The sequence below is a fragment of the Schistocerca cancellata genome, chromosome 3 (genome assembly GCF_023864275.1).
Source record: "Schistocerca cancellata isolate TAMUIC-IGC-003103 chromosome 3, iqSchCanc2.1, whole genome shotgun sequence".
Lineage (NCBI taxonomy): Eukaryota > Metazoa > Arthropoda > Insecta > Orthoptera > Acrididae > Schistocerca > Schistocerca cancellata.
Genome location: NC_064628.1, coordinates 895,513,808 through 895,539,815, shown reverse-complemented (window position 1 = coordinate 895,539,815; position 26,008 = coordinate 895,513,808). Strand labels below are relative to the sequence as shown.

At 39.0% G+C, this 26,008-nt stretch overlaps 1 protein-coding gene across 5 annotated transcripts in view; it reads left to right on the top strand.

The window, feature by feature from the left end:
* Positions 1-7,528: 7,528 nt before the first annotated feature.
* The window catches only part of LOC126175966 (zinc finger CCCH domain-containing protein 18), a 122,272-nt gene continuing 103,792 nt past the window's right edge, over positions 7,529-26,008 (top strand). For 4 of the 5 annotated variants that reach the window (XM_049923062.1, XM_049923060.1, XM_049923061.1 and 1 more), the window contains exon 1: positions 7,529-7,701. The gene's annotated coding sequence lies outside the window, so the exon portion shown is untranslated. Of the gene's footprint in view, positions 8,034-26,008 lie in introns of all 5 variants that reach the window. The other variant, XM_049923059.1, reaches the window with a different exon arrangement.

The window sequence follows — 26,008 nt, the reverse complement described above, 5'->3', positions numbered from 1 at the left end:
GGGGAAGATCAATTTGGATTCCGTAGAAATGTTGGAACATGTGAGGCAATACTGACCTTACGACTTATCTTAGAAGAAAGATTAAGCAAAGGCAAATCTACGTTTCTAGCATTTGTAGACCTAGAGAAAGCTTTTGACAATGTTGACTGGAATACTGTCTTTCAAATTCTATATGTGGCAGGAGTAAAATACAGGGAGCGAAAGGCAATTTATAAACTGTACAGAAATCAGACGGCAGTTATAAGAGTCGAGGGACATGAAAGGGAAGCAGTGGTTGGGAAGGGAGTGAGACAAGGTTGTAGCCTCTCCCCGATGTTATTCAATCTCTATATTGAGCAAGCAGTAAAAGAAACAAAAGAAAAATTCGGAGTAGGTATTAAAATCCATGGAGAAGAAATAAAAACTTTGAGTTTCGCCAATGACATTGTAATTCTGTCAGAGACAACAAAGGACTTGGAAGAGCACTTGAACGGAATGGACAGTGTTTTGAAAGGAGGGTATAAGATGAACATCAACAAAAGCAAAACGAGGATAATGGAATGTAGTCGAATTAAGTTGGGTGATACTGAGGGAATTAGATTAGGAAGTGAGGCACTTAAAGTAGTAAAGGAGTTTTGCTATTTGGGTAGCAAAATAACTGATGATGGTCGAAGTAGAGAGGATATAAAATGTAGACTGGCAATGGCAAGGAAAGCGTTTCTGAAGAAGAGAAATTTGTTAACATAGAGTATAGATTTAAGTGTCAGGAAGTCGTTTCTGAAAGTATTTGTATGGAGTGTAGCCATGTATGGAAGTGAAACATGGACGATAAATAGTTTGGACAAAAAGAGAATAGAAGCTTTTGAAATGTGGTGCTACAGAAGAATGCTGAAGATTAGTTGGGTAGATCACATAACTAACAGAATTAGGGAGAAGAGGAGTCTGTGGCACAACTTGACAAGAAGAAGGGACCGGTTGGTAGGACATGTTCTGAGGCATCAAGGGATCACAAATTTAGCATTGGAGGGCAGCGTGGAGGGTAAAAATCGTAGAGGGAGACCAAGAGATGAATACACTAAGCAGATTCAGAAGGATGTAGGTTGCAGTAGGTACTGGGAGATGATGATGAAGGTTGAACAGGATAGAGTAGCATGGAGAGCTGCATCAAACCAGTCTCAGGACTGAAGACCACAACAACAACAACATGAAACACTGCAACCCTAATGTTTGAAAAGAATTTCTATCTACTCTATCGCCAGCCCAACCAAAGTGAATATAACTAGTTATGGGATCGGTACAAATTTTATCCATTACAGACTCAGTTTTAGAGTTCTTTTAATATAATGCAATACATGTTTCAAAGCATTCCACAAATCCAGACTTACACATGACTGGTACCTGCTTAGATTACTTAGTGCTACACAAATATCTGGTCTGCAACCTAACATGGCATACATCAGTCACCCTAGCAATTTTCTATATCTTTCCTTAATATCTTCATTTTCAGATTTTTCTCTCTTTTACAAACTGTGATCAAAATTTTCCTCCATGGGAGTTGAAACAGAATTAGTTTCAAAAATATCAATAACGTTCAACCATTTTTCGAAATACATACTTTGACAAATAGTAATACTATCCTCCCTTTCATTTTGAACAATAATAATTCACAAATACCTCCTAATCGGATTTAAATGCTCATTTTAAGGTTATCACTTAATAACAGCTTTAAATCGTCAGTTTCGCTTTGGGAATTTGTATCCATCAGCGAATCATCAGTGTACAGAAGTTAGCATATTTTGTGATTATTTTCTGTCTTTATATACAAGCAATACTCAAAATCACTTCTTACAAATCCTAAGCCAGTTATTATTGCCTGAAATTTAACATTCCACTTCTTGTGTGAGTCCTTTAAACCACACAGATCTTTCTTGGTTTACAAACTATTGATTAATTTTACTGAAGCATCCAGTACGTAATTTAACATAAAAGTGTCCCCACTCCAATTATCTTTCCATGTAGAAAAGCACTACAAACATCCAATTGACAGATGGGAAAGTTATTCTCATTACAAAAAACCAGAAAATGCCTCACTGAAGTATATTTCTGAATAAGTCAATCTTTGTTGGAAACCTTTAGCTACAAGGTAAGCATTATTAGCAACAACAGTACCTTTCTCATCTCTTTTTCGCCTAAAAATCAGCTCAGAGTATTAGAATCAGTTCGCTTACATACATAAGCCCATGTATTATTTTCTTCCAGGGCTTGCAGCGCTGTTGCTATGATATCTTTCCATCATTATATCTCTTCAGTGTAGATGCTGGTGCAATCTTGTAAGTAATTCAGCTGTTGAATATACCTCCTGGGTCTCAGATTGCACATCCTCTCATCCTCGTCATCTACATTTTCACTGTATCTTCAAAAAAAAAAAAACTTTGTTTTCTCTGTCTTCACTGATATCTTGTTCTTCTCTAATCTGTAATCTATTTTTTCCACAACCTCAATCTTGCTGACCCTCTGATTTTGAAATTTTGTCTATGTTCTCATCATCACAACAAATCATATCTAATCCTGTTACAGGAACATCATATATCTTCTCCTTTTCAGATAATGCTGGCAACAAGAAAACTACATCTCGATATATCTCATCTTTCTTTCTGAAAGGTATTTATATTCTATACCCGTTCATATCTTTATCATAACGCATAAATATACGTATCTTGTTTTTAGGGTCTAGTTTCATACTGCCAACAGCCTTGTCAAAGAGGGTGGAGGAGCAGGCAGAGGCTAAGGGTCCCTGCCCCTGTGGTGGGAAACTGCCCATAAAGGCGGAAGAATCGGCAATGGTCAACGGCATGAGGATGCAGAAGGCAATGGAAACCACCACACCAAAGACACATAACGTACATCCACAGGAGATGTGGCCTGTAATTGAAATAGTGCAATGATGATCTCTCCATTGGCAAAAGATTATGGAATAGCGGAATAGCAGCAATTTGGATCTGCTAGGGGGAGGAGGGCTGCCAAGGGGGAGGTGGCCATGAAAAAAAGATCGAATAATCAACTAAAGGATACCGTTCTACGAGTCGGGTGTGGAATGTCAGAAGCTTAAGTGTGGTAGGTAAACTAGAAATCTGAAAAGGGAAATGCAAAGGCTCAATATAAATATAGTAGGGGTTCAGAGAATTGAAATGGAAAGAAGATAAGGATTTCTGGTCTGATGAGTATAGGGTAATATCAACAGCAGCAGAAAATGGTATAACAGGAGTAGGATTCATTATGAATAAAAAAGGCAGGGCAAAGAGTGTGTTTTAGTGAACAGTTCAGTGATAGGACTGTTCTTATCAGAATCGACAGCTAACCAATACCGACAACGATAGTTCAAGTATAATTTATACATGCAGATATCCCATGCTGAAGATGAAGAGATAGAGAAAGTATATGAGGATATTATAAAGCGAGATGAAAATCTAATAGTCATGGGGGACCGGAATGCAGTTGCAGGGGAAGAAGTAGAAGAAAATATTGCAGGAGAATATGGGCTTGGGACAAGGAATGAGAGAGGAGAAAGACTAATTGAATTCTGTAATAAATTTCAACTAGTAATAGCGGAAAGTTCGTTCAAGAATCACAAGAGGAGGAGGTATATACCTGGAAAAGACCGTGTGACGCGGGAATATTTCAGTTAGATTACATCACGGTCATACAAAGATTCCGAAATCAGATACTGGGTAGTAATGTGCACACAGGAACAGAAATAGACTCAGTTCTAAATGTAGTAATGATGAAGAGTAGGCAGAAATTCAAGAGATTAGTCAGGAAGAATCAACACGCAAAGAAGTGGGATACAGAAGTCCCACGGGATGACAACACACACTTGAAGTTCTCTAAGGCTGCAGGTATAGCAATAAGCAATAGCTCAGTTGGCAGTACAGTTGAAGAGGAATTGACATCTCTAAAAAGGGCAATCTCATTAGTTGGAACGAAAAATATGGGTACAAATAAGGTAAATGTGAAGAAACAGTGGATACCAGAAGAAATACTTCAGTTGGTCGATGAAAGAAGGAAGTTCAAAAATATTCATGGAAATTCCGGAATATAGAAATACAAGTCACTGAAAAATGAAATAAATAGGAAGTGCAGGGAAACTAAGAGGAAATGGCTGCAGGAAAAATGTTTGACAGAAGGACTGATACAGCATACAGGGAAGTCAAAACAACGTTCGATGACACTAAAAACAATGGTAGTAACTTTAGGAGCACAACGGGAATTCCACTGTTAAATGCAGAGGAGAGAGCGGATAGGTGGAAATAGTCCATTGAAGACCTCTATGATGCAGAAGATTTGTCTGATGTGATAGAAGAAGATACAGGAGTGGATTTAGAAGAGATAGGTGGTCCAATATTAGAATCAGAATTTAAGAGAACTTTGGAGGGCTTGAGGTAAAATAAGACAGAAGGGATAGATAACATTCCATCGAATTTTTAAAATCATTGGGAGAAGTAGCAACGAAACGACTATTCACGTTGGTGTGTAGAATGTGTGTGTCTCACGACAAACCATCTGACTTTCGGAAAAATATCATTCACAGAATTACAAAGCCTGCAAGAACTAACAAGTGCGAGAATTATCGCACAATCAACTCAACAGCTCATGCATACAAGTTGCTGACTAGAATAATTTACAGAAGAATAGAAAAGAAAATTGAGGATGTGCTGGATGACGATCATTTTGGCTTTAGAAGAGGTAAAGACACCTGAGTGGCAATTATGACCTCGTGGCTGGTAAGGGAAGCAAGACTAAAGAAAAATCAAGACGCATTCATAGGATTTATCAACCCAGAAAAACCATTCGACAATGTAAAGTGGTGCAAGATGTTGGGAATTTTTTTGTTTTAGAAAAATAGGGGCAACCTTAAGAGAGAGTCGGATAATATACGATATGTACAAGAGCCAATGGGGAACAATAAGAGTGGACAATCAAGAACGATGCGCTCGGATTAAAAAGGGTGTAAGACAGGGATGTAGTCTTTCCCCCTACTGTTCAATACATACATCGAAGAAGCAGTGATGGAAATAAAAGAAAGATTTCAGAGTAAAATTAAAATTCAGTGTGAAAGGATATCAATGATACGATTCAGTGATGACATTGCTACCCTGAGTGAAAGTGAAGAAGAATTACATGATATTCTGAATGGAATGAACAATCTAGTGAGTACATAGTATGGATTGAGAGTAAATCGAAGAAAGACGAAAGTAACAAGAAGTAGCAGAATTGAGAATAGTGAGAAACTTAACATCAGGATTGATGGTTACAAAGTAGATGGAGTTAAGGAATTCTGCTAGATAGGCAGAATAACCAATAACATATGGAGCAAGGAGAACATCCTAAGCGGAGTAGCACTGGCAAGGATGGCATTCCAGGCCAAGAAAAGTCTATTAATATCAAACACAGGCCTTAATTTGAGGAATAAATTTCTGAGAATGTACATCTGTAGCACAACATTGTATGGTATCGAAATATGGACTGTGGGGAAACTGGAACAGAAGAGAATCGAAGCATTTGAGATTTGATGCTACACACGAATGTTGAAAATTACATGGACTGATAAGGTAAGGAATAAGGAGGTTCTACACAGAATCGGAGAGGAAAGGGATTTGTGGAAGACACTGACAAGGAGAAGGGACAGGATGATACGACATCTGTTAAGACTCCAGGAAATGACTTCCGTGGTACTAGAGGCAGCTGTAGAGAGCAGAAACTGTGGAGATTGGAATACATCCAGCAAATAATCGAGGATGTAGGTTGCAAGTGCTACTCTGAGATGAAGAGGTTGCCACATAAGAGGAATTCGTGGCAAGCCTATCAAACCACTCAGAAGATGAAAACAAAAAGTATCAGTCTCTCTTCTTTGGGCACAAGGACAGATACATGAACCCCAAATATATTCAAATCTTCTGAGGGTAATTCTCTGCCATGAAAAGCTTGAAAAGGAATTTTACCAGCGTTCGAACCAGTTTGATTTATTACATAAGTAGCTCTGTTAAACAGTATATTTCAGCATCGAAATGCCTGGGCAATCCTGAGAGCATTGAACGAGCAGCTTCAACCAATGTACGCATTTCTGTCTCAGCTCTTACATTTTGCTGTGATGTGTACACAGTGCTTCTTTGATGAGTTATGTCATTTTCACTCACAAATGTACTTAAGTCAGTATTCATAAACTCCAGTCCATTATCGCTCCTTAGAACTTTAATTTTTCAGACCAGTTTCTCCCTCAGCTTTTGCAACAAAGCTCCTGATCAAATCTTTAATTCTAATCTTTTTTCTCATAAAGAATGCTAGTCATTCTTCAAAAGCAAAAAATATCTTCCTCCTCCAAGCGAATGCGACTTAATCGGTCCACAGACTGCGTGAACCAGTTCAAGAGAGGCATTAGCTCTTTATGAACTCATGGGTGAAAGGCGCCAAACACACTTCACAAAGACAAAGTCGTCAACAGAGTCCACTCCTTTACATAAAAAGATCTCTCTCACAAGTATAATGTTCTGATGGGACAAGTTTGTATGCAAAGCACTCAACTTTTCAACATGTTCAGACAAATTTACCGGACCACTATGAATGTTGACAAAAGAAATGTAACTATTGTCATTACTGTCAGTCACAGTGTGAGAGTAATCATTGGCAGTTCTGATTGTGTTCCATTTAGAGAAAACAACATACGATACATTTTATTGACACAAGTGGATAGTGCACGAACTTCACTTTTAAGGGTCAAGAATTCACATACTTTTGTCCAACGCAGTTCATGCCGAAAAGAAACTGGATTTCAGTTCGGGCATAAGAGCACCCCACTGTCTTGATAAATTTAACCCTGTTCCACATTACTACGGGCAACCAGATCACGAAGTTTACCGTCATCCACAGAAACTGTCATTGAGCTTTGCACACTGTTCAGTCTCTTGAATTATTTGCTCTTATTGGACATATGCTCGCTAGCACCTGTATCCATGAACCGATAATCTTCTAGGTCAACTTCTTGACTCAAGCGCGTAAAGGTACTTACATCCGAAGCTTTTTTGCCTTCCTTCAATAGCCTGCATTCTGACTTCAAATGACCTCTTTTCTTACTATAATTACAGCTTTTCATTTCTCTCTTCGCTTTGTTTTTCACTCCTTTGCAAAATGGCACTCCTTAACAGAAACGTCATCGGGTGCAGTAAATGAAGCTCTATTATAAATTTGGTTGTACAGAGTTTATTATATGTAACAGTTTACACTCAATGGCAGACGACAATAACGCACACGAAGCATAAATAACAAAAAGCAATAGCATCTGAAAAACGGAAATTAATTCAAACCGAAAGAACATTGAACCACTAACAGAAAGTTGCATTCTTCTCTTTACATCTTGCATTTTCAAGCATTATTCTCAGGAATTGGTAAATAGGGTTATTTTTTCGACACGAAGCCAGATAATTCAAAGATATTGTTTAGGTTTCGTTTGAACTGTTATGAAATCTTTTGTTTATTACACGCTGCGCTGTATTGTGGGTACAAGTGATCGACCAATGGATTAGCTTGTAAGGGAAGCCAATGTCTCATGGTTTTGCTGGACTCTTAAGATGCTAACGTAAATTGAGACTGGCTTCTCTTTTCTAATTGTTTTGAAGTTGAGAAAATACACAAGATTATTTTGATTGTGTCTACGTGTTGTAGGACAAGGTAAGGTCAGTTAAAAGTTCACAACTTGAACGTAGAAGGAAAGTGCACTCACGCCGGGGTGTTTTTTTAGACGAGTGAAAAAAAAGAGGTCATGTTTTATAATGTAATAGTATTATTTTCAGAAATGTGAAGACTACAGTTTTGTTAATTTTGTGTTGTGTTGAAAGTTTACTCGTAACTTCGACAAGTGTAGTAATCGGTACAACGAAAGTTGCGAAAATGGTAAACTACGAAGACAGTAGGAAACTTTATAGTGTTTCCTCATTTTCATTGTGGAATGCTGGTAATCGCAGTGTACCAGCTCAGTATGGAGCGTTTGCTTCTGTAAAAAGGTAAGAGCGCGTTCAAGTGATAACACCTCAGAAGACGTCATCAGAAATCACCCATTAACCTCAGCCGTGTGTATGGTTTTGCTTATATATGTTAACTGGTTTGGGCCACAGGTTGTGTTATGTACCGTTAATTGGTTCAGTGTAGTTTCCTTGGCCATATAGACGCGTGACTCGGCTAGTCTATACACAAGTTTACTTTGTTCAGATATTTACTCATATATGAGATAGACTTAAGCAGTAATGTACAAAGTTTACAGTTAATCTATTCTTAAAGATGATATTGCATTTGCTACTTGTTTACTTCCCTACATTACACTGTGTGTCAGAAATGATGTTTTTTCATTGAGTAATAACACTAGTTTGTATTTATATTTGGGCTAATACATTAAATTAGTCCAATATAAAGTGTTTGGGTATGACTCTGTTTTGAGTCAGATGTAAATAAATTAGCTTGAGACTTAGCTATTTGCAACTGAATCTCAAAGTGTCTGAAGGATTAACAACAGATCTATTGCTCAAGCTACCTGTTTCTCTTCAGCCTGTGTTGTCTAATTTAGAAAATGTAGTCTGTCAGAATTTCTGCTTTTATAGGATGGCTATTGAGACTCAAATTTAACAGTTTTTCTGTTTAAATATTGTGCTAAAAGTTTAGAAAAACTGGTGCTTTTGTGTAAAGATGTAATATTACTTTTAAGCCTTTCAGATTTTGTTGTTTGTTGTGCTGTGCTCGTTGTAAAACTGTTGCTAGTTGAATGTGGGTGCTTGTATCTGTTGATACTTTGGTAGAAGGTATTTGGTACTGGAAAGGAACATATTTAGTGAATGGTCTGTCAAAAGGCAGGTATTACATAAGTGAAGTGTGTTCAGTTGCTTGTTCTACATTTCTGCTTCACATTATTAATTTTTTCTAAATTTTAATGGATGCATAGTGTGCTTTACTTTCTATTACATCAAGTTTTCTACCATTTTTTCTCCCTTCTGTTTCTGGGATGCTGTAAATGAAGAAACATTGTTCCAAGTGAACTGTTGATGGAAAAAAGTATTTGTGCTCCCACTGTTCACTTGAAATGACTAATTGTAGTCTGTATTGCTGCAAATTAAATTGTTTGTTGCTAATTAAAATACTTTAGTCAACCAAATAGCTGTAGATTCTACTGCATGACAAAAACAGTTACTTCTCTTAAAATGGGATCTGCTTTATCACCACAGTTCTTTTAATGCACATGCTGTACCAAACATTTTGTTTTTAGGGATGAAAGAGTGAAATGAGAAAAGTAAAACAAGTGAAAATAATGCTTCTGGTTAGTTTTAGAATAATTTCTTATAGAGATTCTTGGCTTAAATGGAATGCCTGTTTAATTAATATCATTATTACTGAAAGGATTTCAGGTTCTTAGTATTCTGCTTTCTTCAGAATATATTTCAATAATTATTGTTATTTGTACTGTATAATGGTTGACAAGTAGGCTATTTATTTACCAATAAAAATCTAAAGGGACCTGTCTTTCTGAAGATGCACTGAAATTGTGCGGACAAGGGTGAAGCTGTATGTGAGTAATTAGAAATAATTATGAAAAATCCGCCTCGATTGCACAAACTACCTGTGCAATCAAGGCTGATTTTCTCATAATTATTTCAATACTTACGATTGCTGACGCACTGCAATGCTGAAAGTTCTTGAGTAATTAGACCTCCATCAACAAGTGAATTCGATGTTATAAATGTTACCTACTTCACTGAGAGAGAGAGATCTCATTTTTGGCAAATACACCAAAATTGCAATTACGATTAAATTATATTTGATAACAGTCCAGTTGTAAAATATTGTTATTTCTGCAATTAGTAAACTGTTTGTATCACTAGAGAGAATATTAAATCTCTGTGAGCTGTGTCTTTAATTTTTGTACATTGATCTAGACATCTTGTTCTGTAGGTCCCATTGTGAAAAAGAAATTTTAAGGACTTGGAAAGCTCGAAGAAATAAATTAACAGATAGAAGTATCTAGTATGATTACTATTATACTACATTTCAGCTCTTGTTTGTATAAATTACTCTCTCGCACTCACCACTCCACTTATGTAACCTACCTCACTCCCAAAGCTCTGCTCATACGTACAAACCAGGCAACAAAGCGAGCTCATGGAGGCCGAAAATATATAACGCGGTTCTGTTTATATAATAGGCCTGCAAGCAATGCCGCAGATTATGCTGTCACCACGATGTAGATTCTGCCTTTGGGACAAAATCAGTATTATTATTTCAACACAGGTGGAGTGAAAGTACTGTATGCACCAGTAAAAGAAATGCCAGTAAGTAGCAAGACCAGAAAATGAAGAAATGGCTCAGTGCAAAACAGAAATGTTACTTGACAGCATAAGTGAATGTGAAGAAAAACCCATCCACAAAATAAGATTAAGTTGTATGTTAGTGAGATGAAGACTGCCTGCTGTGTATTGGGTACCACTTAACTGATCTTCCATTGGCTTTCTTCAGCATGACATGGAAATATACTGCCAACATTTGCTCTACATTGCAAACAAGTATGTGGACAGCACCTTCTAAAATTAATCTGTGTGAAGGCTGATTTGAACACAGCATTGGTTAATTAAGCATGGCCGTATAGGAGTTCATATGCCTCGTCTTTTTCCAACCTGAGAACTCATTAAGAGATGACTTACTGAAAAGAGCCCAAGACTATCATTACTAATATTAGATTCACTCTATGTAGTTGATCGTTAATGATATTTTCATTCACTTAACAGAGTATTACTCTTTGGACCACTGTCTCATTTCATAGTATCCCACACACATTTGTCTCTGGTTACTGAATTGTTGGTATATGACAGTTTGTGTAATTGATGCTATTTGATTTGATGTTCCGTGTATGCCAGTAATTTGTACAGTTCAGATAAATCAGTATCATTATTTTCACCGTCTATTATGTCGCTATGAAACAAGCATTTAATTTTCTAGGGTTATAATATCCAGACTATCAACAATAGTTACTTTGAATTCTACATGTCTCAAAACCTGCAAATGGTATCACTGTACCCATAATGCTCTATTTGCTCATCATTGGCCTAATCCAACAGTGAAAATACAGATTTGTGCAACATGGGCTGGGAATTAAACATTTTTGTAGAAAATGTTCAGCCTATGTGACAACTTTTTTTTTTTTCTCCATGGGCATATTTACAAGTGCCTTTTGCACCAGCATTTATCACCTCTCTGAGACTTGTTAAATGTTGCAGTACGTTCAAGTAAAATAATCCATACTTGTGTAACTGAACTTGATGAAAAACTTATGTGAGGTAATATGAGCTATGATACTGCAATTACTGAAGAGGAAATCGCAGAAATAGTGTAGAACTCTTGGAAAGCCCTTGCATTAGTCATATAGCAGTAATTTTGCATATGTACAGTCTTTTGTATATGTCCAGTATGGCAGGCAAGCAATCTACAACTTACTTTTAAGTTGAGTAAATAATATCTAGAGGTCTGCATTAATAATTTCATGTCTTATTCACTTCATCAACAATTATGTGCATGTACTGAAGATCATTATGTACTTAGATCAATGTGAAGCACAGTATCAAAATATCTACATCTATACTCTGCAAACCACTGTGAGGTGTATGGAAGAGGGTACATACCATTGTACTGGTCATTGAGGTTTCTTCCTGTCCCATTCATGTATGTAGCACGGAAAAAATGATTGTCACTAAAGGGTAATTCTGTAGTAGCATGGGCCGGCCGAAGTGGCCGTGCGGTTCTAGGCACTGCAGTCTGGAACAGCAAGACCGCTCCGGTCGCAGGTTCGCATCCTGCCTCGAGCATTGATGTGTGTGATGTCCTTAGGTTAGTTAGGTTTAACTGGTTCTAAGTTCTAGGGGACTAATGACCTCAGAAGTTGAGTCCCATAGTGCTCAGAGCCATTTGAACCATTTTTGTAGTAGCATGGTGAATTTTTGAAATAACTGAAATTTCTGTCTAGTGCTTATAACTTTGGTTGGTACAATGGAAAATAGATTTTTTTCTTAATTGTTGAGCTCAGATGGTAAAAATGTGTGTGAATGAATGTGTGAATGTGTGTGTGTGTGTGTGTGTGTGTGTGTGTAAAAATGTTGCTCAAAATGAAATAAGAAGCTTTAGCATCATGGAGAACTCCTCATCAAATAAGATTTTGTCCCCTCTGTCAATGCAGGAATATACAAGTCTCAAAAGTGATTTAAAGGCTCCATATCATTTTTTCTTCATTACCCAAGATGGCAATAGGGAGAAGGATGACTTTCGTTTTTACCCAATGTGATCAAATTCTAAATTGTGCTGTACCTGCCATCCATAGTATTATTAATTTTCTGTAACAAGATCCAAAGACTGAATAGTCTTACGAATGTTCGATGTCTGTTCTTTTGGAAATGCCCGAAAGAACAGACACCATGCAGTCATACAATTGGTACGCCTAGCTGGGCAATGGGTCTTCCTTATTCAGTGCAGATGAACAATACATTTGACCTCATGTGGGAATCTCAGCGTAGCGAACGGGAGTAAAATGGACAGGGATTAAGGATAGGTGGCACTCGGTGAGAATGTTGATTGGCCGTGATGCATGCGGAGATGGTCTGCGCAGTTGCGATAACACAGTGTCCCGGGTGTTGCAGTGGTTAACACATCTGCATACTAAGCAGATCTTGGGTTCATATCCCACCGCTGCTGTTTTCGAATAATGTGTCACTGCAGCTGATAGCAGTGATCACCTTCAATATACGTAGATGGAATAATCATATGTACTTATTGTTCAAAGCTGTTCAAGGAGTTGTGTATTCTGCCTAAGTCTCTTCATATGGTACTCCAGTGTGTTATGTAATTCAGCACAGTTTGATAAGTTTAGTAACATGGGGAAGAAATGAACATTTGCATAACTAAAGCAATCAGCTCAAGAGAGTGCAGTGTGCCGCTAAAATCATAATTTGTCATCTACTCAATAATGTATCTCTTTCAGTGTGGCTAGACATATTTTTAATCTGTGCTGGTCCTTACGGAACAGTTGTTCATTCTGTGAAAATGTCATAATAAGTTTACAGTGTTTCTGAATTTTACACTCAATGCATAGAAATATGGAAACACCACAATCGCAACACATTGTCAGGTCTGATATTATAAGGAAAACTGTTGGTATCCAAAACCGCTGCCAGAGGATAGAGGTTGATAGCGATCACGCACCCTTCTCTCTAAAGTAGACCAAAAAGGCTCGTTAATATTGAGACCTAGTGACAGTGGCAGTCAGGGAAGAACCAACAGCTTATCCTCGTGATCACAAAATCAGTCCTGGATCATGTGAACTGGGGCACTATTGTCATTGTACCATGGGATGAGCCTGATGACAAAATGGTCAAATTATCACAAAACACCCTCCATGTTTCACTCTTGGGGCGTAAACTCAGCCAGAAGTTGGAAACTGTGTGAATCTTAGACTCGTCTGGTTAAATGATTTTCTTCCATCATTCCTAGACCAAGTTTTATGGCTTCGTCATCATGTTTTCCTGTTATGGCTGTTTGCTGTACTGATGTTGTTTTAGAGTTCCAGCCCGCCATGAAATTTCTCTACTTATGGGGTTGTCCCCCCCCCCCCCCCCTCCCCCAAGTGACGGTCTATCACTATCACTTGACACACACATTCATCCACGTTGTGACGTAGCAGATGATGTTTCTTGCTGTCCTTCCATGCAATATAAATCTTGGATAAGAGTTCTGTAGAAACACTGTAGATGCTTGGACTGTGAAAGCACCCACATATGAGCACCAACAATATGCTCACATTCAAATTCACTGAGCTCCAATGTATTGTGCTCACCACTGACCATGAGCAACACTTGAGGACAGTACACAGGTGTCATTCGTGGTCAGAAACAACAGCATCAGTACAGACTTTGCTAGCATCTGCATTTATATTCAAGCATGCAGTCCCAACTGTTATACCACATTTTTGTCCAGCCCTGTCTGTATAAGTAATGTGTGTGGTAGGTTTTTGAATCTGTACTATGACCTTTCTTGGAAACTGGAATGACTGATTTCTTACATGGGGTGCTTTTCCACTGAAATTATTCCAAGCAGTATCTGTTCTTGACGAACCACTGCTTTGAGTTTGAATTTTGATGCTGAAGGAGCATGGTAACTTGTAAAAATCATATGATTGTTACATACGGATATTGAAGCTGTAATTGTGAAGATAATTAGTAAATCATTTTCAGACTGTTAGTGACACTTTTCTGTACTAATGCAGGATATGTGCTGATTTAAATGTACTAGCTTTTCTACCAGCACAAGAAATGCAATCTTCAGAAAGTAATAATGTTTTGAACCTGCAAATTTAAATGTGTGAGTAGATGAGTTGGAGAGTAAAGCCAGTCGCAGATAAGGTAATGAATTTTACTTACTCCTGATGAACTTCAATTCAGAAAAAGTCTCCACCGAAGGGCTTTGTAGCTACCATATGTGTCTTCATAAACTTTTCGTTCAGTTATTACAAACTTAGTTTAGGTAAAGTAGCTGCATTTTATGTAGCTACAGGTTTCCTTGAGAAGAGCATTTATGCAACAGAATGTCAAGCATAAGCAGATTCATTGTTTAGCTCCAGGGAAAAAGGTAGCGAAAATTGTAGCATCTAAATGAGATAATTCAGCATGATGGATCAGAATATAGAGCAGTTAATACTTACATTTACAATTTGATCCAATATGCCTGCCACCACATCCAGTAACACTGTTGTTATTAATATAGGAACCAAGTTCAGACATTATTTCAACAGCGCTCAAACCTAGAGCAAGTGGAGTTCATTACTTGGAGGAACATTATTGTGTCAATGGGCAGCTATGCTTCAGGTATTAAAAAAAGTATTTCAAACAAGAGAACATGATTGGCATTGTTCATTAGAAGGAAATTATGTTCTGCAAACAAATTTTTAGAACTAAAAGTGCCAACATAGAAAATTTTGATGTTGATAAAATAAGGGGGTTGCAAAATGAGAAGGCTATCTATGATAACAGACAGAATTAAAGAACAAATTCATTAATATGAATGCATTTATCCAGATGTTAAAATGGTATGAATATTTGTAAGTGAAATTTGAACACAGGAGAATATGTAGATTTTTTGTTTACTAAACAAAAGTAATCTGACTTTCATTCATTTATTCATCTGTCCAAATTATTTCACAGTTAAGGACAAGATTTCAGTGTCCAATGAGCACAATAACTTATGCAAACGACCGTGTTACCATCGACATGGTTGCTGATAGTTCATAAGCCCACCCGCTAATGGCAGCATGGTGATTTGACAACATATTTCGCTTGTTGATCTTAGAGCTGACGGTTTTCACGTGAACTAATTTCTCATCATGTGTGTTATGAGCAAGTGAAGAGTTATGTCACATGATCAAGGTTAAAACAAGTCAAGATATTAACAGCTCTTAGAAACTGTATATCTGTTGGCTGTATAAGTAGTTCATTGTTGTTTAACTGCTCTGCACTGTTTGTGCTTACACATGCACTGAATGAATGTAGTACACATGCAATGAATGAACGTAGTAAAAGTCACAGGAAATCTACATACTTAAGAAATAAATACATTGCTTCCCCGGAAAATTTAGTTGAGGAAACTGATAAATTATGGACAGAATTGCTGGCCATTACTTAAACTGGAGGAGGTGAAATGTGAAATACTGCTGACAGATACATTTAAAGGTAAAAGTAACACACTATCCTAGCTTTCAGAACTAACTGTTTCTTCGTGGGGTAGGAGAGAGGGACAGACTGGGAAAGGTTAACAAATATGGGTCACTCACACCCCAGCATGTGAGAGACCCATCTGTAGAGACCCACCTGGAGAGAGAAAAGGGTAATGCCAGTTTTACTTGTATATGTGTCTTATCAGTCTGTTCTCAAGTCAGAAACTAATTTTCATTTGGTCAATGACTGTTAATCTTTTTCAAACACCTTTGAATGTTGTTGAATGGTTTGCAGGCATCTGCATTTGTAATGTCAGCTGCTTAAACCACAATATGAAAGGATAGACTGCTACTCACCACATAGAGGAAATGTTGAGTTGCAGACACGGACAATGAAAAATACTGTTAAAATATTAAGCCTTCTGATAGTGTCCTTCTTCTGAAATAGAAAACTATCACACACTTTGCACTTGTGCTCCGGCGCCCAGGGATAGCCACTTGTGTGTGTGTGTGTGTGTGTGTGTGTGTGTGTTATCTATTTCAGGACTTGTTCTAAGCTTAATATTTTGGCAGTCTATTTCATTGGGCATGTATTTGACTCGTTGCCTTCTCTGTGTGGTGAGTTAACAGCCTGTCCTTTCCATATTGTTATTCCATCCAGGAATGTTCATTGTTTGATTTTGCCTAATTGCATAAACCAATTAGTGTAAGTGATCCCAGCAATAATAGCCGGCCACGGTGGTCTAGCGGTTCTGACGCTGCAGTCCGGAACAGCGGGACTGCTACGGTCGCAGGTTCGAATCCTGCCTCGGGCATGGGTGTGTGTGATGTCCTTAGGTTAGTTAGGTTTAAGTAGTTCTAAGTTCTAGGGGACTTATGACCTAAGATGTTGAGTCCCATAGTGCTCAGAGCCATTTGAGCCCAGCGATAATAATCCAAAGGACTGAGATTAAGAGAACTTGCAGGCCCTGGAATTATTCCTCCATACCCTACACTGAAACATACAGTGAATTTGGAACAATGCAGTTGAAATGTGCTGGAGCCCATAATGCATAAACAGCAAGCTTTTTATTATTTCTCAGGGCATATGTTACAACAAATTTGGGAAAGTTTTAAATTAGATGTGATGTTTTTTCCGTAGTGAAGAGCTTCCCGAGGATATAATATTCTGAAAAGTGTCCTTATAGACAGCACCTGCAAAATGGATGGACCTACCAGACAATTACTTAAAATTTCAGTCCACACATTAAAGTATTTCTTGATAGCTAGCCTACATTTTACAATAAGGTTTTTCATAATTCCAAAAATTTTGGCTATGGAAATGTTCTATACCATCTTCTCCAAATGTTGCCTCATCTATAAACGAGATATTATCATCTGTATTACTAAGCAGACTATTCTGGAATCTGGTACCAGTTGCAACAGCTTCCAGGGGTATTTATAAGAAATTGAAGGTGCTGTCACAGTCTACTCATTAAGAAGTATAATTATATGTTAAAAGTTTAACACAGTAAGACAGGTGCTACAGTTAGAAACTGTATGTTTGCTTTGAGACAACATAACTGACAATGTGCAAACACCCAGACTTTATTCATTCATTGTTTGAAAATCGGAGCACTTAATGACTTCCAACAAACTTTACTTAAGTACAGTTTCAGACCTTTTGTAAACTTTTTCTTGCTTACATACTTAATGTCAAATATTTAACACATTAACTTATTTGTAAAGTAATCAAATGTTTGAAGCTCTTTCAATATGGGAGTTGGATTTTTTAAGGAATTGGTGGTTACTGGTTAATAACTAAAACAACTTTTTTAAGGAACTGGTGGTTACTGGTTAATAACTAAAACAACTAAGTATTTAGGACATTAATTTATATTGACTATTTTCCGTATTTTGATATGAGAACTCTATCCCCAAAGTCTGTAAAGGTGTTTTAGCTACCCCAGTAGAAATATATTGGTAAAGCAGAAATTATTCATTTTACTTATAGCTTCAAATGATATAGGTACATCAGTAACACAGAAAATGAGGGAAATTCAATAACTGTAACAGAACGATAAAAATTATTTGAATGTAAGTATTTATAAATAATTGATGAAGACTTATTACAAACCTTCATAATTTCGAAGTTCAGCAACGTTAGCAATCTGGGATCCCTCTTTTTGTTGGTGAAGCCATAATCTACCCTACTGCATGTATGCTGCAAAATGTGTGTGCGAGTTCAATATCATAATGAGATGTTGGTAACACATTTGGGGCACTTATCCTCCAGAAACCATTGTAAAGTGTGTGGCAAGCAGACCTTCTCATTGAACCACAAATTTAAGTTTCTGCTCGTTCCATCCATGTATAGAATGCAGGAAGGAGGACTGCTTAAATGCCTCTCTGTTCACTGTCATTAGCCTATAGTCCCTTTGTACGCCTTGTATGAATGATACTTGGGTTGCAATGTATTCTTACACTCATTACTTCATGCCAATTCATGGAACTTTGTAAGGATTCTCTGGGATGCTTGGCATCTATCTTCAGCTGTTGACAGTTCAGGTTTTTCGTTGTCTCCATGTTGCTGTTCCGTGGATCAAGCAAGCCTTCTTTGTGGGTGTTTACTATCCCTATTGGTTCTCTTTGGTATGGGTCCCACACATTTGAGCACTATTTTATGATGGGTTGCTTGAGTATTTTATGAGCAGTCTCCTTTGGGAACTGACTGCATTAGGTGTGGTCTAGAGTGACAGCTTAGGCAACTTACAAAAGCACCATTTGTTCATGTGCATATCCCAAGAAACTCCAGAAAACCGTGATTTTTGGGTGCTAATTTTACAAATTCCTGGGGATGGCCACTTCCATAATTTCTGTTCATTGCAGATTGTTGAAATTTTTACCATATATTCGTAATATGACACTTTCATGAAACTTTGAAACTTTTTTTTGCTATCATTATTCATTTCCGAGATCCAGAGGTTCAGAGTCAATGTACCTATTCATAAGACTGCAACAACTGGTTTTTAGCCATTTTTGCACTGTAGACTGCAATTATTCAAATAACTAACCCTAGTAAATAGCTCAAATTTTAACTGTGCATTCTTTAGACTTTCATCTAGAAATACGGTTTTCCCATTTTTGAAAATCAGTATCCGCTATCAAGATACACCCAAAAAACAGTGACCTTTTTTTTTTTTTTTTTTTTTACCAGAAGTACCGGTTAAGGTGATGGCCACTTGTATAATTTCTGTTCATGGCAAAACTTAGAAACTTCTACCGTATGTTTGTAAGATGATTTTCTTGGGGAACGTTGAATCATGGCTCGATGTCATAATACGTTACTGAGGTCCAGTCTGAGATGTAAATGTGAGGTCCAGTCTGAGATGTAAATGTAATTTTAACTGACATAGAAAACCCATAAAAAGGTTCTGGAGTCATCTCAAGGTTTCTGATGTTGTCAAACTGTTTCTAGTCAGCATTTTTCACCAGTAAAACTTAATAATCATGTTGTCTCTATATAATGGGCACTTCATGCCGACACAGATGTGCCCAAAGTGACATGAGAGTGACAAAAAAGGCTAAAAAGGGTCTTAAAATGCCTGAAAAGAACTTATAATGACTGGCAAAAATATGTAAAACTGGAAAGACTAGAAGTTAAGTAAAATACTTCTAACATCAGTTACTGTTTTGAGATACAAAACATAAGTGGGACATTTTCAATGAATTGCAGTTGATCAGCAAAATATCCAGAAAAAATGTAAAGCAAACGATTTTGTGTTAACATTGTAGTGGACTAATTTGTTTGTATTTGTCGGAAGTATGTACACTGACTTGACAAGAGTCATGGGATAGTGATACACACATATACAGATGCTGGTAGTACCATGTACACAAAGTATAAAAGGTCACTGCATTGTCAGAGCTTTCATTGATACTCGGGCGATTCATGTGGAAAGGTTTCCTATGTGATAATGGCCACACGATGAAAATTAACAGACTTTGAACTTGGAATGGTAGTTGGAGCTAGACGCATGGGACATTTCACTTCAGAAATCATCAGGGAATTCAGTGTTCCGAGATTCACAGTGTCAAAGAGTTTCTCAAGAATATCAAATTTCAGGCATTACCTCTCATCACAGATAACGCAGTGTCCGACAGCCTTCACTTAACGACCAACAGCAGGGACACATTGCATACTGTTGTCAGTGCTGACAGACAAGCAACACTGTGTGAAATAACTGCAGAAATCAATGTGGTGCATATGACGAACGTATTCATTAGGACCGTGTGACGAGATTTGGTGTTAATGGACTATGACAGCAGATGACCTCCAGCACATCGCCTGCGGTACCTCATGTACCATATTGTGACCATATTGGTAGGACCATAGACAAATGTAAAACTGTGACATGGTCAGATGAGTCCTGATTTCAGTCGATAAGTGTTGATGGTAAAGTTAGTGTGTGCTGCAAACCCCACGAAGTCGTGACCCAAGTTGTCAACAAGGCACTGTGCAAGCTGGTCGTGGCTCCATAACGGTGCGAGTTGTGGTTAAATGGAATTGAACTGGTCCCTATAGTCCAGTTAAATGGTCATTGACTGGAAATGATTATGTTCCACTACTTGGAGTCCATTTGCTGCAATTCATGGACACCGTGTTCCCAAACAACAATGAAATTGTTATGGGTGGCAGTGCGCCACGTCACCAGAACACGAAATGTTTGAAATTAATTTGAAGAACATTCCGAACAGTTTGAGTGAATGGTTTGGCCACACAGATAGCCTGACATGAATTCCACGGAACATTTATGGGACATAATCAAGAGGTCAGTTCGTGCAAAAAATCCTGTAACAGCAACACTTATGCACAGCTACGGAGGCAACATGATTCAATATTTGTGCAGGGGACTTCCAATGATTTCATGCGATGTCAAGTAGCTGCAGTAAACCAGGCAAAAGGTGGTCTGACATAGTAGGAGGTATCCCCTGACTTTTGTCACCTCAGTGTAATTAGTCAAAACTTTACTGACCTATGGAATATGCTTTAAATAAGCACCAAGCCATGCTGCAGCAGGGGAAAGAAAGGAACCAGCAGAAAAATCTCCAGTGGAGAACCAGCTGCCTCAATCCTTATTCCGTCTTCCTCACCAATAATTTTTGACATGCTAACATGTTCGTGCTTTTTTGTGCTTAGAGAGTAGCAGTGAGGCAGTAATGGTGGTAGAGAGAGAGGACAGTGCCAGTGGGACAGAAAGTGGCAGTGAGAAAGAGAGACATGAAGAAGACAGCAGCAGTGGGGGAGAGGGGCGGGGGGGGGGGGAGAGAGAGAGAGAGAGAGAGAGAGAGAGAGAGAGAGAGAGAGAGAGAAGGTGATAGTGGAAATGAAAAGTTTGGATGAGTGAAGACCATATGTGGGCTTGGGCAATCTGGACCGTCCCAGGCTGGTGAACTGTTGCTTGTGGGTATAAGGGAGGCCGCATTTTGGATAGAAGTGTCAAACACATGGGCAAAGGGGAAAAATTAAATTGAACCTCTCAGAATTTTTCAACTGCTCCAAGGTATGGTGGCAGTAGGACACAAAGGCAAAAGATTCTTCTTTGTTAAAAGAGCACAAATATGTTTGATAGCCAATATTTTTGAGGAAGTTGTATTCAGATGAGAGGCAGCTGGTTTCACACTTCCTGTCAGAGTCTTTTAAAGAAGCAATCAGACTCTCTCAGAATCACATGACATAATTTGACTACATTTCTTTATGCTTGTTTTGCTGTTGTTGGTGTAACCTCTTTTCATAAGAAAATCCATTCAGTTCAGCTGTTTGAAATACAGTATTATCAGCAAACCTTGAAGTTTTTCATTTTTCTGTCTGAATTTTATTTTCCTTTCCAAGTTTCTCCTTGGTCGTATTTAGTGCTTGCTCAGTGTACAGATTGAACAATAATAGGGGATAGGCCACAACTGTCTCACTCCTTTCTCAACTATTACTTCCCTTTCTGTATTTTCTCTCTGCCACCTTCAGAATTTCAAAGAGTGTAGCCTAGTCAACATTATCAAGCTTTCTTTAAATCTATAATTGCTGTAAACATAGTTTTATCTCTCCAGTCTACCTTCCAATATAAGTCATAGATTCATTATAGCCACCCATGTTCCTACATTTCTCCAGATCACAGACTGACTTTCACAGAGGCTGGCTTCAAGTTTTGCCATTGTTCTGTAAATAATTTGTGCCAGTACTCCCAGGTTTTAATATGAGTTGACTGACTACTGTGACACAGTGATATTTCACTTGGAGGATACTGTGTTTTTGTATTTTGTGAAGTGCATAGTTTCCCATTTCAGGACATTTAAAGCAAGTTTCCAAACTTCATTCCATATTGATATCTGACTGAATATTTGTGTAGCTTGTTTCAGACAGTACTTTATTATAGGTAACTGCATCTTCTTCGAAAAGTGTAAGGTATTGTTAATATTACGTGCCAGTTTATTGATACACAACATGAACAGTAAGAGCCCTATCAGCCACGCCTGAAGCATGCCTAAAGTTATTTCTATGTCTGCTGACTTACCAGATTTGATAACGTGATGCGTCCTCCCTACCGAGAAAGCTTTGAACTAGTCATCAATTTCATTTTATACCAAATACAGTCCCATTTTCATTTATAAGCATTGGTGTCTTACTGAGTCGAAAGCTTATTGGTAGTCAAGAAATAAGAGATCCATAATTTTCAGGATATCATGTTAGAACAGCTGGAGTTGGGCATAGTTTTGTGTGTCACTTTTGTTACCCAACTTTAAAGACGTGTCCTTTTCATCAAAAAAGCAGTTTGTTACCATTTCTTGAATGGGCACATATTTTGTAAAAACAAATTAAGTGCCAACTCTCTTTTGTCTCTGTTGTAATATGTTTTCCTGTACTTTGCTGATACATGAATATATTTTCTTCATGTATGTTACATACTTCAACAGAGCTAGCTAACTCAGCTGTAAATCCTGCATAGAATCTGTCAGGGATTCCATCGTGACCTGGCCCTTGTTCAATTCCAGTGCCTCGAGGGGGGGCTCATCACTCTTTGGTGAGTATGTGCTTGGCCACAATGGGACCCCAGTCTTTGCAGCACTACTCCCTCTTTCTATGCTGCAAACCTTCACTTCAACTATCTCCTAACTCCTCTGACTTTCCCTCAGGTGGTCCTTTTGGTGCAGATCCTGCCTGGACTTGGTTCACAATTTTGGTCTTGATTTTTAGTTTCATTCTCGGCACTATCTTCACCTTCCATTACCGCATTAATGATTATATGGTCCACATTATTGGGTTTGACGTGCCAACTCTTCCAAATTTTACAAGTCGCCCACTGTGGTGTATGTTCTACCTGTGTGCACTTCTGCCCTGGCACCCTTCCTTCCTATTGCCACAGCACACCCAAAACCCAGCATAGTAGCCAATTCTTTCTGGGAGGGAGGGGGGGGGGAGGGTGTTGTCAGGTACCTGCATGATGGTAGCTCCTGACCATGTGGTGATCATACTGTTTGTGCCTGCGTTGCACACTCCCTGTGTACACAATGGAGTATGTGCGCATCATGAATGGGGCACAGGGAATCCTGGCAGTGGATTACTAGCCAGCTAGCTGTTGCTATTGCTGTGGCTGGGTGGCCCACGGGGAGAACCCCCGTTTAGAGTGGGTGGCACCTTGATGGATAGTTCGCACGTGAAGCGACTTAAACTTTCTGCCGCCAGTGGTCACATGGTCCCAGCAGGCTCTTCAAATCGAAAGACCTTGTAGGATGCAACGAAGTATGATCCCAGTGTGTTCCCTTCTCTGGTCACACTGAGGGAGGAACACAGGACTAGACAACAAGGAGCAAAATCCTCCACCTGATACCTGGTCTGTACCAGGACAAACGGGGGCACCTTTATTGGCCTCAAAGCCTTTATTTTTGTGGGACACATTAAAGACAAATACAAGAAAGTTGCAGCCATCTCTAAGATGAAGAGCAGTTCTCTCCTGATTAAAATGTCATTTCCTGCACAATCACAGGTACTGCTGCTATCTTATGAGAAGTTGGGTGATGTTCACATGACTGACACTCCCCACAAGAATCTCAGTATGTTCCAAGGTGTCATCTTTCATCGTGATCTTTTGGAATCTGACAATTAGGTGCAGGCAACTTAGAGCGCCAGCCAGACACCAGTTGGTGGCTGAAGGAACCGCAGGCTGCCAGACTTCTTGTTCTTCCTCTGTCCCTGAAACAAGTTCAGGGACACTTTCCCAGTCCTCATCATTCTAAGGAGAATGATAAAAAGAAGTCCTTCAAGAAATCCCGGTGGCCCGTGAGACAGCAGATCTCCCCAGGCTATGTGCTGCAGAACCTGCCCCCCCCCCCCTCTCTCCCCCTCCTCGGTCACTTCATGCTCCCACATTATTCAGGTAGTCTGATCCTCCAGTGGAATTGTAATAGATTTTTCCACCATCTGGTTGAGCTACAGCAGCTTTTAAGGCATGATTTCCAGAAACTTGAACCCTTGCCCTTAGTGGCTATTGAGGTTATTTTGAGAATCAGACTGACTTTGGGGGGGTATCGGGTTGAGTTTGTGTGCATGTGCTGTGTATACAGTTACCTTATGCCTCTTGATACACGTTTGGAGGCTGCGGCTGTTCATGTAAGGGCACATCAGGATTTTACCATCTGTAATGTTTTTCCCCCGTGTGTCCCAGGATGTACTGTCTGCTGTACTCTTTCAGCTCCCCCCACCTATCCTAATCTTGAGTGACTTCATCGCCCATAACCCTTTGTGGGGTGGTATAATGGTCACAGGCCATGGTAGAGACATCAAAGCTGTATTGACTTTTGAACTCAGGTGCCCCCACACTCTTCAGTGTGGCACAGAGAACTTATCTGGCCATTGATCTCTCCTTTCACAGCCCTTATCTTCTATTGTATATCCACTGGAGGGTCCACAATGACCAGTGTGGTAGTGACCACTTCCCAGTCTTCCAGTGCCTCCCTCGGCATTGCTCCCTTGGATGCTCGCCCAGATGGGTTGTCTGTAATGCTGGCCGAGATGGGTTCACCTCTGCTGTTGTCCTTACAAGGACCCCTCTCAGATTTAGTTATAAGTGGGCACAGTGGACAGGCATTGAAAAACTGAACACAGATCAATCGAGAAAACAGGAAGAAGTTGTGTGGAACCATGAAAAAAATAAGCAAAATATACAAACTGGGTAGTCCATGCGCAAGATATCCAACATCAAGGACAGCGTGAGCTCAGGAGCGCCGTGGTCCCGTGGTTAGCGTAAGCAGCTGCGTAACAAGAGCTCCTTGGTTCAAGTCTTCCCTCGAGTGAAAATTTTAATTTATTATTTTCAGTTTATGTGACAAACTCTTATGTTTTCATCACTTTTTTGGTAGTGATTATCACATCCACAAGAAAACCTAAATCGGGCAAGGTAGAAGAATCTTTTTACCCATTCGCCAAGTGTACAAGTTAGATGGCTCGACAACATATTCCTGCCATGTGACGCACACGCCGTCACCAGTGTCGTATAGAATATATCAGACGTGTTTTCCTGTGGAGGAATCAGTTGACCTATGACCTTGCGATCAAATATTTTCGGTTCCCATTGGAGAGGCACGTCCTTTCGTCTACTAATCGCACAGTTTTGCGGTGCGGTCGCAAAACACAGACACTAAATTTATTACAGTGAACAGAGACGTCAATGAACGAACAGACAGATCATAACTTTGGGAAAACAAAGAAAGTAAACTTTTCACTCGAGGGAAGACTTGAACTAAGGACCTCTCGTTCCGCGGCTGCTCACGCTAACCACGGGACCATGGCGTTCCTGGGCTCACACTATCCTTGATGTTGCCTGTCTTGCGCTTGGACTACTCAGTTTGTATATTTTGCTTATTTTTTTCATAGTTCCACACAACTTCTTCCTGTTTTATTGATTGATCGGTGTTCAGTTTTTCAAGGGCTATCCACTGTGCCAACTTATAACTAAATCTGAGGGGGGTGCGATGGGAAGGTTCCCTTGTTAGTCCCCATTGCAAGGCATTATCGATGCAGCTTTTCAGTATACATTGACAGCCATTCTTTTGGTAGCCAACCAAGCCCTCCTCTCTTCCTAGGGATCACTCCATCGGAGGACAGTACCTTGGTGGACCCCAGAGATCACTGCGGCCATTAGAGATTGAAAGTGGGTGCTCCAACACCACAAACAGCATCCTTCGCTGGAGCACCTCATTGCCTTTAAACGACTCTGT